The following is a 20,512-nucleotide window of genomic DNA, read 5'->3' as shown; positions in this document are numbered from 1 at the left end:
ATCCACACAAAGCAAATTGCTTAGGTTCGCAAATTCCAAAAAATTCAACACATTGATCTGCTCATTGCTAAATGTCTTCTATAAGTTAAACGTCACTAAGAATGAACATTGAGCACATTCTAGTTACATGGTTTGAGGGAATGTGCCAATCATTCAACTTAATTATAATCCTTTATATATACTGTGTGTATGCGGGAGCAGAATAGTTTTGCACACAATAGATTCAATCACTACATCTATTTATATCACATCTACGCAGTATGCTGGCTAATCGATACATTTAACAACTGCAATCTGTTTGTCACTTTCTTCTTAGTATTTGCTGACAGGCCATAGATAATGTAAACCTTGTCAGGGTTAATTCATTAGATTTCCAGGCAGGCTGTGTGAGTAAGTGATTGATTGACTTAACAATGCCACAAGCGTTCATTAATTAAACATGGATGGTAAGAAAATTGAACGTTTGCTAACACACAATGGTGAAATGTTTTTTTTTTCAATATTTGTTGCTGGGGAGATATAGGATATCTTATTAATTTATAGGAAAAGATAATAACACATTTAATGCAGCTCTTAGAAGATTAATATTCACTGATCGATTCGTCATTTTCCACACATTCATGGTGCTTTAAATCAAACAATGGCTATAACCGTCAATGGAATTTCTTTGAGAGGTCAAGAATATTGCTTTGTATGAGCAGGTCAATGTCATGTTTATTTCTTTATGCCCTTCCATGCTCTATTTTTAGGCAATGCGTGACTGCAGTAAATCACGGATTTCAATCCCCCGGTAATTTATTGTGACTTATTAAATCTGATTGGGGAGATTATAGAGTTAAAGAATCTCCTGCCGCAGACTTTTCTCCCTCAATCAGCATGTAAGAGGAAATTATTTACAGTTTTCCCAAAGTCGTGAACGTTGGTGAGAAAGAAATTAGGACTTTTTGTTCATTTGGATGATGTAAGGCTGAAAGGTTGAACGGAAAGCGACATTTATCATCTTATTCTTTACCATTTGGCTATAATAGAAAATGTTAAATTAATATTTTCATGCAATCAATTGCACAAATTTTTTTAATTTGATACTTGATAATGCTGTATTTTTATGTTCTATAATCTCAAAGAAAGATGTATAAAGCTAATAAGAAGCATGGAGTCTGAGTGGTAAAACTAATGCCGTGCAACAACCTATTCTGATGGAGTTATGTTTATATTACAGCATCACTACAGAATTTTCTTTTCACCATTGGAGTGGTGCTTTAAACTTGTCTCCTACCCTTGGTCATATACTCATCCTCCGGTGTCTTCAGCGTTTTTCAGTGCTGCTCCGGTCCCGCAGCGCCATCTTGTGAGCGCAGCTTCTGACTGGCTGGAACTCAGAAGCTACTTTACAAGCTCTCAATACAAGTCAATGAGACCCAGTAAGAGGCTCTCAAAGACTTGCATGGAGTTTTGACCTCTGGCTCACTCCATGAAACCTTGGAGCAGCCGGCAGGTAACAAACTGCAGGAGATGGACCAAACGAGTGGCTAAAACAGATGAGAACACGGGAAGGTGAGCATCAGACAGGGGGCAGGTGACTTGGATTTTAAGCACCACTCTGGCTGTGAAATATATAAAAAAAAATCTGCAGTGGTCCTTTAAGTCAATATGTTCTCTTATTTGTGTTCAAGTTTCCTCCTACATGCAAATAGTTTCTTTTAGTTTTCTGATAAATATAGGCAAACTAAAAATTAAAGGGAAACTATAGTCAGAAAAGGAACCATTTAGTATCTTAGGTCTTTGCGTTACATATGTTTTTTAAATTTTTGTCATTTTTTTATATCTCTTTATATCTATGGAATAAAACATTGAATTGCAAATATCAAGGTATCATTTTATTCTGCTTCATGTGACCCACATGTTCGCATAGATGATTTAGGGGGGTTGAGCCTACTGATAGATTCCCTTTTAAAAAAATGTTTTGCAGCTAATTACATACTGCAAAGTTTCCAATTGCTCTGAAAAGACTTATGCAATAATCTGAGGTTTCACACAAACACAACCTTAGTTTAAATGTCATTAACTAATTCTAAACACAACTATAACCCCAATTATAAGAGGGTGCTTTCACTTGTGCAGCAACTTTTTTGTAGTTATTTGTATTTCCCCCTCAAAATGATTTCACCTTGTTTTTCAATTGATTTGTACAGATAATGTGTGACGTTAAAGGTGAAAAAAAAGCTGGCAAAATTATAAAAAAGAAAATTTCCATATATTTCTGGATCCAATTTTGTGTAATAAATAGTAACCTCCATAGTTTATCAGTATATATCATCATATACACACACACACACACACACACACACACACACACACACACATATATATGTATATATGTAAATACATACATACAAATATATGTATTTGAATATACATATTGCCTCTTTTAGCATGTCCATGTATGTTATATTCTTATAATATCTTGGTAACTTTAAGAAAGCTGCTGCTTAATAATCTGAGTATAAGACTTCACAACCTTTCGTCAAAGTTCCTAGTCAGCACATACTTCATGAATACAATAACTCTGGGTGTTCTGCTTCTCTGACACTTTGATTTTAAAAGATCCACCTACGTTTACCAGGTGCATACAAAACAAGACAGGATGACTGGGACTCCACCTTACAATCAATAAATTAATAATATAGTGCCAGGTTACACATTTAAATTCCAAACCTCAGCAGTCCTCCTGCAGAACACAGATTGTAAACGTTACAAATAATCCGAGAACAACAGAAAAACCTTCACGACTGCTTCTTTTTTTAAAAAAAAAATTAATGCATTGCAAATTTATGGATTTTACCGGAAAAGAATGACATTCATTCATTTACAATAAGCAAAGTGTTTTATCATGCAAATTGGATTTTGTGCATATAAATCATGATCTGGATCAGAGTCAGCTGCACTCATCTGAACATTCAATACAAAACAGTACAGTTTCAGAAAACATATCAATATTTTCTGTGTTAAAAAATGCTCAAAAATTGAAAAGCTTGTTTTGTTTATATAATCATTTGATAATCCAATATTTTTCTTGATTTTGTGACGTATGGCTCAATGATATAATGTTATGACTATATAAATAATGTTGATCAGTTCAACAAGGAAGTAACTGTTTTTTAAATTGATTTCGGTCCACTCAATATGTAGTTCTGTCCTCTTTATTAATTTACAATGACCCAAACAGGAATTTGAAAATATGAGAAAAGTAGAATTGACTTTTATAAATGTGCCTGTCTAAAAATAAAATCACATTTCCGTTCATAAATACTAATGCAAGGGATACTAAATGGATATAGTGGAGTCATCAGTCATCACTTACCACAGTCAAAAGTCAGCATTAGTGGGTAGTGTCTAGTGGCTAAATATGGGGTGGGCATCTCAATTACTGTACTTTAACTGTTTTTTTATTTATTTTAACACATAGATAAACATTCAGGATGGAAGGATCAGCCCACAAGTGTATAAAAGAGTAATCTATGAAGGAAGCAAAAAGAGTCAAAAATTAGATAGAAGAGGGATTCAGATACACGCTGTATTAAACATAAAGGAGGGCCTCATATACATACTGTTCAAATTGTCATGTAGTTATTCCTAGAATCAAAAAGGCAATGCACTAAGTGCAAAGTTTGCAAAAAATTACAAGCACGGTCTTCCTTATACCCTTGAAAACATCAATAAATATTGTGAAGAAGGTCTAGTTGTGATACCAATACACTCATAAAATCTCTCCACACAATGCAAAGCCTTCCAAAAACTACAAGCAGGGTCATACATACAGTATTGAAGGCACCAACTGTAGTGTCTCATTCAAATATTGATAAGAAAGTGAATTTATGGTACTCCTACACTCACAAAGGCTCTGAACACAGTAAAAAGCCAGACAAAAATTATGATCAGGGTCATACATAGAGCTTTTAGGGCAACAAATGGAAGACCTCATTCACATAGTGAATATTAAAAACAGTTTATGTGCTGCTGTCATCTGGTAGTGTGGAAAAGTCAGGGCTAATCTAGGCCATGTTTATTTTTATCAGAGTGAGGTTGTCAGCTTTTTCTGATGACAGCAAAACTGCCTGTCTGTTCCTCTTGCTGTAAAGAGCTCCTCGGTGTGTCCATGTGTGGCATCACTGTTCTCCTGGAACTCGACATGGAACAGGGTGAAGATTAAATTATCCAGACTCTTGGGTGGTGAGACTGGACCATGTGGAAGACTGGGTGGTGCTAGCAAACATGCTGGAAGCATTATTTGCTACTAGTGTTGAGCATTCCGATACCGCAAGTATCGGGTATCGGCCGATACTTGCTGTATCGGAATTCCGATACCGACTTCCGATATTTTTTCAATATCGGAAGTCGGCATCGGAATCGGAAGTTCAAAGTTGATTGACAGCCTGACGTCATCATGATGCGCGGTGTGTGCGCATCATGATGCGCTGTCATTTCGGGCCTTCCGGGGGTCTCTGCCGGCCTGCCGGGGGGCTGTGCCGGCCTGCCGGGGGGCTGTGTGGACTGCCCGGGGTCTGTACCGGCCTGCCGGGGGGCTGTGCCGGCCTGTCGGGGGGCTGTGTGGACTGCCCGGGGTCTGTACCGGCCTGCCAGGGGGCTGTGCCGGCCTGCCGGGGGGCTGTGTGGACTGCCCGGGGTCTGTACCGGCCTGCCGGGGGGCTGTGCCGGCCTGCCGGGGGGCTGTGCTGATGTCCGGGGGTCTGTGCAAGCATCGTCCGATGGGACTATAAGTCCCATCTGGCGATGCCTGCTACCATGACAGTGATTGACACATTAGCCAATGATGGGACAGTAGTAGTCCCATCATCCGGCTAATGTGTTAAATGTTAAAAAAAAAAAAAAAATACTACATACATACTACATACATACTACATGCATGCTACATACATACTACATGCTACATACATACTACATACATACTACATGCATGCTACATACATACTACATGCTACATACATACTACATATATACTACATGCATGCTACATACATACTGCATGCTACATACATACTACATACATACCACATATATACTACATACATACTACATACATACTACATACATACTACATACATACTACATGCTACATACATACTACATATATACTACATGCATGCTACATGCTACATACATACTACATGCATGCTACATACATACTACATGCTACATACATACTACATACATACTACATGCATGCTACATACAATACATTCATACAATACATACATAGACATACAGTACATATAACATAGAGTAGCATACTTACCAATACTTGTCACATTGTTCCCCGAAGCCATTGTCTTTTACGGAATAAATATTAACATAACAAACCACAAAAATACTCACCCACGATCCGAAGCAGTCCACGAGTGTGTCCCACGACGATCTTGGGTAGAGAACTGCAGCATCAGCTGTTGCTGCCGTTCTCTACGGGCTGCAGGAATCCAATGACGGAAGGTAGGTATCCTTCCGCACTGTATTCCTCCGCCACTTAAAAAAAAAAAAGTCCCTAGTCTCACTTTATGCCATTGCTGCGTGGGAAATTCCCACACAGCAATGGCATAAAGTGAGACTAGGGACTTTTTTTTTTTAAGTGGCGGAGGAATACAGTGCGGAAGGATACCTACCTTCCGTCATTGGATTCCTGCAGCCCGTAGAGAACGGCAGCAACAGCTGATGCTGCAGTTCTCTACCCAAGATCGTCGTGGGACACACTCGTGGACTGCTTCGGATCGTGGGTGAGTATTTTTGTGGTTTGTTATGTTAATATTTATTCCGTAGACGACAATGGCTTCGGGGAACAATGTGACAAGTATTGGTAAGTATGTTACTCTATGTTATATGTACTGTATGTCTATGTATGTATTGTATGAATGTATTGTATGTAGTATGTATGTAGTATATATGTGGTATGTATGTAGCATGTAGTATGTATGTAGTATGTATGTAGCATGCATGTAGTATATATGTAGTATGTATGTGGTATGTATGTAGCATGTAGTATGTATGTAGCATGCATGTAGTATGTATGTAGCATGCATGTAGTATATATGTAGTATGTATGTAGCATGTAGTATGTATGTAGCATGCATGTAGTATGTATGTAGCATATATGTAGTATGTATGTAGCATGTAGTATATATGTAGTATGCATGTTGCATGCATGTAGTATATATGTAGTATGTATGTTGCATGTAGTATATATGTAGTATGTATGTTGCATGTAGTATATATGTAGTATGAATGTAGTATGTATGTAGTATGTAGTATGCATGTTGTATGTATGTAGCATGTATGTAGCATGTAATTTTTTTTTTTTTTTTTACATTCAACACATTAACCGGATGATGGGACTACTAAGGTCCCATCATTGGCTAATGTGTCAATCACTGTCATGGTAGCAGGCATCGCCCGATGGGACTTGTAGTCCCATCGGACGATGCCTGCACAGACCCCCGAAGCCTGCACAGACCACCGGCAGGCCGGCACAGCCCCCCGGCAGGCCGGCACAGCCCACCGGAGCCTGCACAGCCCCCCGGCAGGCCGGCACAGCCCCCCGGCAGGCCGGCACAGCCCACCGGAGCCTGCACAGCCCCCCAGCAGGCCGGCACAGCCCCCCGGCAGGCAGGCACAGACCACCGGAGCCTGCACAGACCCCCTGGCAGGCCGGCACAGACCACCGGAGCCTGCACAGACCCCCTGGCAGGCCGGCACAGCCCCCCGGCAGGCCGGCACAGCCCACCGGAGCCTGCACAGCCCCCCGGCAGGCCGGCACAGCCCCCCGGCAGGCCGGCACAGACCACCGGAGCCTGCACAGACCCCCTGGCAGGCCGGCACAGCCCCCCGAAAGGCCCGTACAGACCCCAGAGAGGCTGTACAAGGCAAAAATAGGGTTTTTCTTATTCCGATACCGGAAGTCCCATAGACTTGAATGGGACTTCCGGTATCGGAATCGGCGATACCGATACTTTTTTTTAAGATCGGCCGATCCATTCCGATCCGATACTTTGAAGTATCGGACGGTATCGCTCAACTCTATTTGCTACCCAACCGACCACCATTTTACTCTGGTGGATGGGCTTGCTTTTTGTGCTCCAGCAACAGTCACATTTGTACCTGCCCCACGTCCTGCACGTTTACACCATCATCAGAACTTCCACTTCCCTGTCTCTCTGGAAACCAAGTTTCCTTGTTCAACTGAAAATAATTTTTTTTATAAAAAAAATTTGGTCACATTCAGCAGGCAAAGCATTTTTTTTGCTTAAAACCACCATAATTTAACACAAAGCAAGTTAAATAGTATGGAATACAAAAATCAAGTTCATTTTTTCACAAAAAAGTGATCACCGGCAAAAGGAAAAGGTTTTTTTTTTTTTAAAATGACCACAATTTAACATAAAGCAGCTTAAACTGCATGGATGACAAAACAGTCAATTTTTAAGGTTTTTTATCAGTTTACTACCACCATAATTTAGCAAAATGCAGGTTAACCTGTATGGATACAGTACATTTTTTTTGAACTTTTTCCTTTAAAACCACTGTAATTTAAGACAAAGCAGGTTTAACTGCATGCATGACAACCCAATAAATTTTTTCACAAAAAAAAATTTTATCACCTGCTGCAGGAAAAGCTTTGTTTTTAGTTTTAAAACACTGTAACTTAACACAAAACAGGTTAAACTGTATAGATGACAATACAGTAAATTTTTAAGGTTTTTTTATTAGTTTACTACCACCATAATTTAACAAAATGCAGGTTAACCTGTATGGATACAGTATATTTTTTTGAACTTTTTAAAGGTTTTGTTTTAGTTTAACACCATCATAATTTAACACAAAGCAGGTTAAACTGTATGGATGACAATACAGTCAATTTTTAAGTTTTTTTTATTAGTTTACTACCACCATAATTTAACAAAATGCAGGTTAACCTGTATGGATACAGTACATTTTTTGAACTTTTTTATTTAAAACCAATGTAATTTAAGACAAAGCCGGTTTAACTGCATGCATGACAAGCCAATAAATTTTTTCACAAAAAAAATTTAATCACATCCCGCAGGAAAAGCTTTGTTTTTAGTTTAAAAACACTGTAGTTTAACACAAACCAGGTTAAACTGTATAGATGAAAATCCAGTCAATTTTTTCACAAAAAAATGTTGTCACCTCCTGCAGGCCAAGCGGCTTTTTGCAATGTAAAGCCATGGTAACTTAACATAAAGAAGGTTAAACTATACGGATGACAATACAGTCAATTATTCTAAAGGATTATTTTAGTTTAAAACCACCATAATTTCACACAATGTAAGATAAATTGTATGGACGACAATACAGTCAATTTCTCCCTTCCCCAAAAAAATATTTTGTCAATGCGTTTGCTGTTTTTTTTTGTTTAAAACCACCATAATTTAACACAAAGTAGGTTAAACTGTATGGATGAGAATACAGTAGATTTTTTCACAAAAAAAGTCGTCATCTGCAGCAGCTTTATAAAGTGGGGTAAATAAGTATTTGATTCGTTGCCAATTTTGCAGGTTTTCTAACCTATAAAAAATAAAGAGGGATGTCATTTTTATCATAGGCACACTTCAACTGTGAGAGACAAAATCTAAAAGTAAAAAACAGAAAATCACATTGGATGATTTTTAAATATTAAAATTACATTTTATTGATCACCTACCAGCTAGCAAGAATTCTAGCTCTCACAGACTTGTTAGTTTTTCACACAATCAATTACATTCCAACCACTCCACCATGGCCAAGATAAAAGAGCTGTCTAATGACATCAGAGACAAAATTGTAAACTTCCACAAGGCTGGGATGGGCTACATAACAATAGATAAGCAGCTTGGTGAGAAGGTAACAACTCTTGGCATAATTATTAGAAAATGGAAGAAACACAAGATGACTGTCTATCTTCCTCGGTCTAGAGCTCCATGCAAGATCTTACCTCATGAGGTAAAGATGATTCTGATAAAGGTCAGGAATCACCCCAGAACTACACTGGAGGACCTGCTCAATAACCTGAAGAGAGCAGGGACCACAGTCTCAAATATTACCACTAGTATTCTTTTTGGTATCAATTTCACTCATTGTGTTTCGAGGCAGAAAAAGGATCAGCACAGCCCCAACAACACGATTCCAACTGTGAAGCATGGTGGGAGAAACATCATACTTTGGGAGTGCTTTTCTGAAAAGGAGATAGAATGACTGCATCATATTGAAGGGAGGATGGATGGGGTAATGTATTGTGATTTTGGCCAACAATCTCCTTCTCTCAGTAAGAGCATTGAAGATGAGTTGTGGCTGGGTCATCCAGCATGACAATGACTCAAAACACACATCCAGAGCAACTAAAGAGTGGGTCCATAAGTAAAATTTCAAGAACCTGGAGTGGTATAGCCAGTCTGCAGGCCTGAAGCAAACAGAAAATCTTTGGAGGGAGCTGAATCTCAGTGTGCAGGATGGAAGGAATCCAGTGATGAGCGGCAGTTGCTAAAAAATAACGTTTAATCAAAGTAGATAAAATAGGTTCTACATATTGTGTCTAGCACTGACATCAATGATCATGACTAAGATGCAAGTCAAAACATGTTGATCTTTCCTCACAAGTGTGTTCAGTGCTAGACACAATATGTGGAACCTATTTTATCTACATTGATTAAAAGCTAACTTTTACGAACCTCGGCTGTTGTGAACACCTTTGACCTGGCTTCTGAGTTTGGGCTCCCCCTGGTGGTTGCTGCTGGTAATGGAGCTGGTCTGGCTGAAAGAAGTCAATCACCTGAGGAGGATGATTGGAGGTCAGGTGTTACATACTGGAGAGATTTAAGTGAGCAACCTTCCCCTCAGTTGTTGCCGATGATTTGGTTTTCTTCCTGAGCATTTTGGAAGTCTGCTTGCCTCCTGCTTTGTCCTGCATCTTTCAGATAAGTTATTTGTCTGCTTGAATCTTTTTGCATTTGATCCATTTTTTGCTTCTTCTGATTTCTGCTTTGCTAGTGTGAGTTCAGCCTTGTCCCCTTCTGGAACCTGTGCTGGACTCTGTTCCATATGCCACAGCTCATGTCAGTCTTTTCAGTATTTCTAATCCCCTGTTATATCAGTATCTTTTGTTTTGCGCCCAGTTCACACCAGAGTTCTGATTTAGTGGGGAAGAGGTCGTGTGGCCTCAGTATTTTCGCATATCGAACATGTTGGACTTTTTCTTAGGATTTTTGTGTGATTGCAGACAGTATCCTTTCCTGTCCTGTTCTATCTAGACAGTTTAGGCCCCATCATTTGCTTACTCTATTTTCTACCTGTGTTCTGTGCCTCATTTTGTCTCACCAGCTGTTAGGAGCGGCAGAACGCACTAAATAAAAATGATAATAAAGTGCATTTGCCGCTCGGGGTCCACCATGCAGTAGATGTTACAACCGCTGCTGAGTGATGGCAGGAGCAATATGGCGGTATAATGTGCACGGGTTCAACTTCACCCGTAGTGCGCAGAGTGGGCTCTGATCACACACAGAGTTGCCGCAACACAAAAACACAAAGAACACTGAACCTGTTAGTGTCACAGAGTTCATTTAAAATGCACACACGGTATCTGGTCACAGGAGCAGGCCCTAAGACAGAGGAGCTGCGTCCTTCTATACCTACCATGTGTGCGGCGTTACTACTGCAGGCGCCAAGGGGGCTGCAACTGCAGCACAGGACACTGCCGCTCGATGACAAGGCTGGAAGGCAAGCGCGATGTCGGACGCTAGCATAGCGATGCGGTGAGCACAGTGGCTTAAGGCTTGCCACTGACTGGCGCTGACTACTAAACTAATTCCCTATCACCATGCATAATATCAGAGGGAAGGGGTTTCAAATGAGTCAGTTACCAGAGTCATACATCCGTCACAATTCACACATAGCAGTATAGTCTATACTAACGCATGGTGGAACGGCTGTGCGCGCTTTTTATATCCATGCGTGACCTTCCAGATCTCCGAGATGGACCAATGAGATCTGGAACAGGACCTGGGCACATGACTCCTGATTTCCAATGGGAGACAGTCTCGTGAGCATGCCCAGTAGGAGCACAGAGGGACTTAGTCCCTGGACAAGTCTGCTGCAAAGTAATCTCCTCTGTAGTAGAAAGACAGCAGGAGACCGCAGAATGTGAGGCTCTAGATTCCTGCAGAGCAGACACAGAAACCTGGTGCCTAACATTACCTCCCCTCCTAGGGCCCCCTCCTCTCTGAGCCTTCCAATCCATCACCCTGTGCCCATCAGAGGCATAGGCCTCAGACTCATCCGAAGGCAAGTCTGATGTCCCAGTAGGTGACACGGAAAACCGGCACACATGGAAGGTATCAGAGGCGGCAAGATCACCAGGTTTAAGAAGGGACACTTTGGAGACAACAGGAGCGGCAAAACCGCCCGGAGCATAAGTTGAAATGGAATGCCACGGTGTGTCGGCGGAAGTCTCCACTCTCCATTTAAGGAGGCTTACCCGAGCACACGAGGCACATGCCTGAATATATTTCTTAATGTCCCTAGCCCTGTGCGGCCACCAATACGACCCCGCCAGGTGTTTTGTGGTCTGCATGTAGTCACAGAGACCACCCATCATGGATGCTTGTGACCACACGAGGACCTTCGGCCAAAAGTGGGGAGGGACAAAGGTCTTGCCCGGCGGCACAGAGTTTGGCCATTGTGGGACACTGTTGTCCTGAGAAACAGCACGTTGACAATGGTAACCGCAAATGGAGTTTTGTGCCGGACGCGCCTTGAGAACGGCGCGAGACACCTCCATGGGCTCTGGGAGTGGAATCTCTGGCTCGAGTGGTTCTAGAGGTTCAAAGAGGTTGGGAGCCAGAGTAACCCTCCGTCTGGATTGAGCACGCTCCAGCACGTGCTCCGAAAAACGGAGATCAATACGGGTTGCAATGGCAATCAGCTCCTCTAGATTTGCAGGAACCTATCTGGTAGAAAGAGCATCCTTAACATGCTCAGCTAAGCCTCTCCAAAACACAGGGATGAGGGCTTTATCAGACCACTCCAGCTCAGAAGCCAGTGTCCAAAAATGAGCGGCATACTGACTAACCAAGAGGGATCCCTGAGTCAAAGCCAGCAGCTGCAGAGAGGTGTCATGCGTGACCCGTGGTCCCAAGAAGACCTGCTTAATAGCTGTTAAAAACTGAGCAGCGGTCCGAACCTCTGGGTCACCATGCTCTCAAAGTGGCGTAGCCCACTCCAAGGCCTTGCCCGACAGGAGGGAAACAATAAACCCCACCTTGCCCCGTTCCGTAGGGAATCGCGCAGCCAGTAACTCCAGCTGGATAGAGCACTGGTTGACGAAACACCTACAGGAGGCGCCATCGCCAGAAAATTTATCGGGCAATGGGAGGCGGGTAACTGTCGGTGCGTGGGAGGACATGGACATACGGGAAACCGCCTTGGCGATCGCCTGTACAGCAGCCTCCGAAAACTTTGCCACTGCGATGACACTCTCAAGTGTAGCCAACCGGCCCTCTAGCTGGCGAATGCACTGAACGAGTTGCTGCTGATCTGCCATCACTAGCCAGACCCTGGTGCTAGTATAATGTTAGGAGCGGCAGAACGCACTAAATAAAAATGATAATAAAGTGCGTTTGCCGCTCGGGGTCCAGCATGTAGTAGATGTTACAACCGCTGCTGAGTGATGGCAGGAGCAATATGGCGGCATAATGCGCACAGGTTCAACTTCACCCGTAGTGCGCAGAGTGGGCTCTGTTCACACACAGAGATGCCGCAACACAAAAACACAAAGAACACTGAACCTGTTAGTGTCACAGAGTTCAGTTAAAATGCACACACAATATCTGGTCACAGGAGCAGTCCCTAAGGCAGAGGAGTTGCATCATTCTAGACCTACTGTGTGTGCGGCATCGCTACTGCGGGCGCCAAGGGGGGCTGGAACTGCAGCACGGCATAGGACACTGCCGCTCAATGACAAGGCTGGAAAGCAAGCGCGATGTCGGACGCTAGCATAGCGGTGCGGTGAGCACAGTGGCTTAAGGCTTGCCACTGACTGGCGCTGACTACTAAACTAATTCCCTATCACCATGCATAATATCAGAGGGAGGGGGTTTCAAATGAGTCAGTCACCAGAGTCATACATCCGTCACGATTCACACATAGCAGTATAGTCTATACTAGCGCATGGCGGAACGGCCATGCACGCTTTTTATAGCCGTGCGGGACCTTCCATATCTCCGAGATGGACCAATGAGATCTGGAACAGGACCTGGGCGCATGACTCCCGATCTCCAATGGGAGATCGTCTCGTGAGCATGCCCAGTAGGGGCACAGAGGGACTTAGTCTCTGGAGCGGTCTGCTGCAAAGTAATCTCCTCTGTAGTAGAAAGACAGCAGGAGACCGCAGAATGTGAGGCTCTAGATTCCTGCAGAGTAGATGCAGAAACCTGACCTCTAACACCGGCAATATATGTTCGGGGGCTATCTATTCCTTTGGGGTTCTACTCCGGGGCAGTGAAGCTTTCCCTTTTCTCTCTTTAGGCTTAGTTAATTCTTTGGCTGTGCCAAGGCGTCTAGGGCATCGTAGGTACCTCCCACGGCTAATTCTAGTTGTGTCGTCAGTTTAGGGTCTGCAATCCGCTAAGTTACCAACCTCTCTGGTTATTTGGTTGCCTAGTCTATTCCCCTGCTATCCTCCTTGGTTACCTAATCATAACACTTGGCCTATCACTGGATTCCTTCCATTCCTATCCTCTTTGCTGTGGTTGTCTCACCCAAATCCATGTGGATTGCTTTGGGGAGGATACACACCCATGCTGGTAAGCTGAAGACCCTTAATTTTTTTTGTATTTGAAACTCAGTGTGGCCCCGAAACTTGAAAGATCTGGAGAAGATCTGTATGCAAGACTGGGCCAAAATTCCTGCAGTAGTGTGTGCAAACCTGGTCAAGAGCTGCAGGTGGGTCGCCCTCCATCCCAGGGCTGTGGGGTACTCGGTACCGGGCCGGTGTCAGGGGGATGGTATCACGGCAGCTGTGACCCGGTCCGTGGCCCTGGGAGCCCAATATCAATGGTGGTGTGTGGTTAATGGAATTGAATAGTTTGTGACGCCACCTGTGGTGTTCAGCAAGGGAGATGTTAAGCCAACGCTGCAGACAGAACCTCTGGGACAGATGGTGGGATGCAGCAATGGTGGTATAGCCCTCCACAGGCAGGGCTGTTGTCCCAGGGCAGTGTAGATGTGGGGACACTTTGATAGTGTAGTGTCCGGCGCAAGGTATGTAGCAGTGCTGGCGGACGCAAGAAGGAATGGAGGACACCAGTGCTTGCAGTTTCAATGCTTTACTCACAGCTCTTTGTAAACACTGGTGCCCGCTTCCATGCCATGTCCTCCGGGGCAGAGACTCAATCAACCTCCCGGGCAAGTTAGGCTTCTCCTCTCCAACACTCCGCCAACATGTACTGTACCTTTCCTGAACGACTTCTCTATTGGGCCTTTTAGAGTGAAGAGCTCCAGTACTGAAGTTACTCTGAAGTTCCTCCTGTCAGATGTTCCTATCAACTCTACTTGTATGACAGACAGCTGTAGCCTGATCAGGGACCTCCTGGATCCCAGCTCTCTATCCGTGTTGCTGTTGTGTCCCAAGTCTTAGATGGGAGTAGTGCATTTACAGCCAACTACTCCACCGGTGTCTGCCACAGAACCATAAGTGTCCATACAACCTCGGGGACCGGGCCCCGGCCTTGGGCTGAGAACCTATGGGCAGGGTTCCTCTTCCAACCCACAACTCCTCTCTGTTCTCCTACTCCTTTGTTCCACGCTGTTCCTTCTCTCTCTTATGGAAGCTTAGGTTGCAGTTCTATGTTTTTCTCCTTCTGTTCCTTTCCTGTGCCAGCTGGCTCAAATCACTGAGGCAGCTGCAGCACTCCTCCCTCCATCCCTCTTCCAGGGATCCCCACTCCTGTCTGAGTTACTTCCTACTCGACTGACCTTCTGTCAGACTGACCTGTAATTCTAAACTTTCCCACTCTTTTATATCTAACTCCACCCACCTCCCAGCACATCTCGTGTTACGAAGCAAGGACCCACGAAAGGTCCTCTGCTATCCTCTAAGCATGGAGCCGCAATCTGGTCCATTGCTGAACTATCCTGTGTGTGGTTGCAGGTGTTGGAGTGTGGAAAGGACTTCCCAACTTACCTAGTTGGTGGGGCACTACACCTTAGGAGAAGGTGCAGTACCTCTGTGGCGACTGAGCCTCAGGGGCGCCACATAGGAAACATGTGACCCCTGCAATTGCAAGCAAAGTTTTCTTTATCAGACATCCATTAAGTTCTATTTTTTATTGTATCAAATACTTAATGCAATAAAATGCAAATTAATTGTGTAAAAATCATGCAATTTAATTTTGTGAATTTTTTTAAGATTCTGTCTCTCACTGTTGAAATGTACCTACGATAAGAATTCCAGACCTCTCCATTTTTTTGCTGGTGAGAAAACTTGCAAAATTGGCAGTGTATCAAATACTTATTTTCCAAACTGTATTTAGCAATAGACTGTAGAGCCCTAAACCCTGCCTAAAGGCTGTGGTCAGCCACTCTCTCTGCTCCAGCAGCTGTTCTTTGGCTAAATGCAGGATGCATCACATAGAAACTGCAAAGCACAAATTTAGCCCTTAGAAGGACTTCTAATATTGTGGTTCAGAAACAGTATCACTGGAGCAGACCTGGGCAAAGTGCTGCCCTTGGGCCACATCCAGACTTCTGGCTGTCTCAGTCCGGCCCATGGAGGCCCATGGGGCTGGAAACCTGAGGTCCACTGGCTGCACCATGCCCACCTGCTGTTTCATGCCCACCTACTTTCTCCCGCAGTCAGCATTGGTGGAGGAGGGGCCTCCGGTCACTTCCTCCACCAATCAGCGTGTGAAACAGCTGACGCGATGACGGAGAGTTAGCGCTCCAGAGGCAGAAGCAGGGCGACTGGGAACGGGACCGAGGTGAGTATGTGGTGCTTTTTTTCTTTTTCCGTGGGGGTGAACATGGCGATTCTATGGGGGTGGCAGCACATGGGGATTCCATGTGGTGACAGCACATGGGGATTCTATGGGGGTGACAGCACATGGGGATTCTGTGTGGGTGACTGCACATGGGGATTCTATGGGGGTGACAGCCCATGGGGATTCTGTGCAGGTGACTGAACAAGGGGATTTTATGGAGGTGACAGCATATGGGAATTCCATGAGGAAGACAGGTCATGGGGATTCTATGGGGGTGACAGCACATGGGGATTCTATGGGGGTGACTCTCTCTGCTCCAGCAGCTGTCCCTTGGCTAAATGCAGGAAGCATCACATAGAAACTGCAAAGCACAAATTTAGGCCTTAGAAGGACTTCTAATATTGTGGTTCAGAAACAGTATCACTAGAGCAGACCAGGGCAAAGTGCAGCCCGCGGACCACATCCGGACCTCTGTGCATACAGGCCTAGAAAACTATTTTCTCCCTACAATCAGAACAGTCCCTGAGCTCTGGAGTCAGTGTGACAAGCGTGTCAGTGCCAGTCCTTGCATAACCTCTTATGGTGTAATTCAGCCAGCCATATTCGAACAATATTCATGCTGAATGTATGTCTAATGATCGGTTCCGAACACATTCAGTAATTTATGCTCCCATTGTCTCTAATGATATTTGACTGTGTTTGATGAATATTGTAAAAACAATATTCAATTCTGATCAGATTTGGAGCCGAACACTAACAAATTTGCTCATCTCTAGTTATTGGCACTATATTTTGCTATGTGACATTGATCCTGAGAACTAGTTTGTACTCCATATGTGGAATTGGGAAGGAATGTTTCCTCTAATATTAGTGTGTGCCCCATGGGGTTTTTACTCTTCTGGGTCAACATGTAAGACTATGTGCTTTACTTGATGAACTTAAGATTATCTTTAGTGATGAGTGAGTATACTCTGTAATGCTTGGTACTCGCCCGAGCGCCGAGCATTTATGGTATTATTTGACGGGAGCTTGGGTCCCCGCCCTGCATGTTTGGAGCTCTTTAGAGCGCCAATCAACATGCAGGGATTGTCTGCCACACACTGTAATGCTGCAGCCTTGTAGGTTGTGGCATTACAGTGATTGACTGGCCGCACAGTGTCATCATGTCTATATCAGACCTGGTGCTACCCTGCTCATCCCAGTCAGCTCCGGAATCACTAGTGTAGGGAGAGTTGCTGCAGCGATAGGGACAGAATAGGTGGGGTATATAGTTACTGTGGGTACACAATAATTGAATACTCAAATCCAGCTAAATCAACCGTCCTACTAAGGACTAATTATGGGGTATATAGATTGCAGTGCTAGGTAGGCAGGGAGTGTATGTGGGTATATACATATCAGTGCTAGTCAGGCAGGCATTGTATGTGGTATACTTCATTGCACACATCAAGAGGGTCCATTCCATTGCTGTCTGCTGCAGCCTATTACAACATATATTGACCGTATATACATAGCCCCAGATATCAGTGGCCAGGAATATTTTTTTTTGCATCTTATTCCTGATTATTTTATTCAAAAGCAATCCAGAGCACACTTTTTCTCAATTTGCTTGTTGACATTGCAGAATACAGCCAGACCTTTTTCATAGTACAGCGTGAAAATACAGCTATTTTAAATGGGTTTGCCAGTCCCAGCAATCACATCTGAGAGCACAGAAAATTCTGCCATTTTTGTGGTACTGTAAATTTTTTTTGGAGTGTCTTATACAATTTCTTGACATCATTTTGCTGCTTAAAAATATTTAGCTGCCAAAAAATATTTATCTACAGGGCAGATATTTTCCACTGGGTTTTGTCCGCCACATGGATTACATATCATTGCTGTCAAAATTGTGCCATTTCAGACCTCCATATAATTGGTTTTGCTTTATCTTAGCCTATTTATTGACACAATTTTACTGGCCCAAAAAATACAGGCCAGGTATTTGAAAGTGTGGCATCTCCATCACACGCCTCATCTGTCTGTTGGCTAAAAATTGTGGCATTTGAGGCCTCCATTAAACTGTTTTTGCTGTGTGTTACCCTAGTTCTTGATTCTTGACACTATTTTGCTGTAAAAAAATAAACATACAGACCACATATTTTACAGTGTGGTATCTCTGTCACACACCTCATCTATCTGTGAGCTAAAAATCTGAGGCATTTCAAGCCTACACTGAACTGTTTTTGATGTGTGCTACTGTGGCATCCCACAAAGTGGCCATTTCTATGGGATACTGTATATATAGTGTGTTTTCATATAAATGCTGTGAATTTTTCTGTGCTTTCTTTTTGTGGTTCAGTCAGTGGGTGATGTGAACACTGTCCGACCGACTTGTTCACATTTGTGCAGGTCACATGTGTTTTTAATCCATTTTTTTCCTTGCTTTTGCATGGTTTGAGAGACCCCACCCCTCTCTTGTGTGACATGCACATAAAGAGCCGTCTTACACCACGTGCCCATACTAGGAAGCGCCTGTCTTAATCCTGTTCATTTAGACACTGTTCATATGTTCAGGTTTTAAATACATTAGATAGGGACTGCTCCATTAAGGGTTACCTTGATGAGGTGGAGTGGCTTGGTATACACTTTTTTGCAAAAAAAAGTATCGACTAAATACCCTGTATTTGTTGTCATCTTTTTACAAGCACTTGCTGATTACTGTCCTATTTTTTACTGCAGGGTATTTTTGCACATTTGTTATTGTGTGCTTTCTTTTTGTGGTTCAGTCAGTGGGTGGTGTGAACACTGTCCGACCGACTTGTTCACATTTGTGCATGTCACATGTGTTTTTAATCCATTTTTTTCCTTGCTTTTGCATGGTTTGAGAGACCCCACCCCTCTCTTGTGTGACATGCACATAAAGAGCCGTCTTACACCACGTGCCCATACTAGGAAGCGCCTGTCTTAATCCTGTTCATTTAGACACTGTTCATATGTTCAGGTTTTAAATACAATAGATAGGGACTGCTCCATTAAGGGTTACCTTGACGAGGTGGAGTGGCTTGGTATACACTTTTTTGCAAAAAAAGTATAGACTAAATACCCTGTATTTGGTGTCATCTTTTTACCAGCACTTGCTGATTACTGTCCTATTTTTTACTGCAGGGTATTTTTGCACATTTGTTATTCTGTGCTTTCTTTTTGTGGTTCAGTCAGTGGGTGGTGTGAACACTGTCCGACCGACTTGTTCACATTTGTGCATGTCACATGTGTTTTTAATCCATTTTTTTCCTTGCTTTTGCATGGTTTGAGAGACCCCACCCCTCTCTTGTGTGACATGCACATAAAGAGCTGTCTTACACCACGTGCCCATACTAGGAAGCGCCTGTCTTAATCCTGTTCATTTAGACACTGTTCATATGTTCAGGTTTTAAATACATTAGATAGGGACTGCTCCATTAAGGGTTACCTTGATGAGATGGAGTGGCTTGGTATACACTTTTTTTGCAAAGAAAGTATCGACTAAATACCCTATATTTGTTGTCATCTTTTTACCAGCACTTGCTGATTACTGTCCTATTTTTTACTGCAGGGTATTTTTGCACATTTGTTATTCTGTGCTTTCTTTTTGTGGTTCAGCCTACTACATATATTGACCGTATACACATAGCCCCAGATATCAGTGGCCAGGAATATTTTTTTTCCATCTTAATCCTGATTATTTTATTCAAAAGCAATCCAGAGCACACTTTTTTCTCAATTTGCTTGTTGACACTGCAGAATACAGCCAGACCTTTTTCATAGTACAGCGTGAAAATACAACTATTTTAAATGGGTTTGCCAGTCCCAGCGATCACATCTGAGAGCACATAAAATTCTGCCATTTTTGTGGTACTGTAAATTTTTTTTGGAGTGTCTTATACAATTTCTTGCTTAAAAATATTTAGCTGCCAAAAAAATATTTAGCTACAGGGCAGATATTTTCCACTGGGTTTTGTCCGCCACATGGATCACATATCATTTCTGTCAAAATTGTGCCATTTCAGATATCCATAGAATTGGTTTTGCTTTATCTTAGCCTATTTATTGACACAATTTTACTGGCCCAAAAAATACAGGCCAGGTATTTGAAAGTGTGGCATCTCCATCACATGCCTCATCTGTCTGTTGGCTAAAAATTGTGGCATTTGAGGCCTCTATTAAACTGTTTTTGCTGTGTGTTACCCTAGTTCTTGATTCTTGACACTATTTTGCTGTTAAAAAATAAACATACAGATCACATATTTTACAGTGTGGTATCTCTGTCACACACCTCATCTATCTGTGGGCTTAAAATCTGAGGCATTTCAAGCCTACACTGAACTGTTTTTGATGTGTGCTACTGTGGTATCCCACAAAGTGGCCATTTCTATGGGATACTGTATATATAGTGTGTTTTCATATAAATGCTGTGAATTTTTATGTTGACTGTGCTTTTTAAATACATTGTGAGACCG

The sequence above is a fragment of the Dendrobates tinctorius genome, unplaced genomic scaffold (genome assembly GCF_039654945.1).
Source record: "Dendrobates tinctorius isolate UK_male_01 unplaced genomic scaffold, ASM3965494v1 ptg000133l, whole genome shotgun sequence".
Lineage (NCBI taxonomy): Eukaryota > Metazoa > Chordata > Amphibia > Anura > Dendrobatidae > Dendrobates > Dendrobates tinctorius.
Note: the sequence above shows the minus strand (reverse complement) of the source record.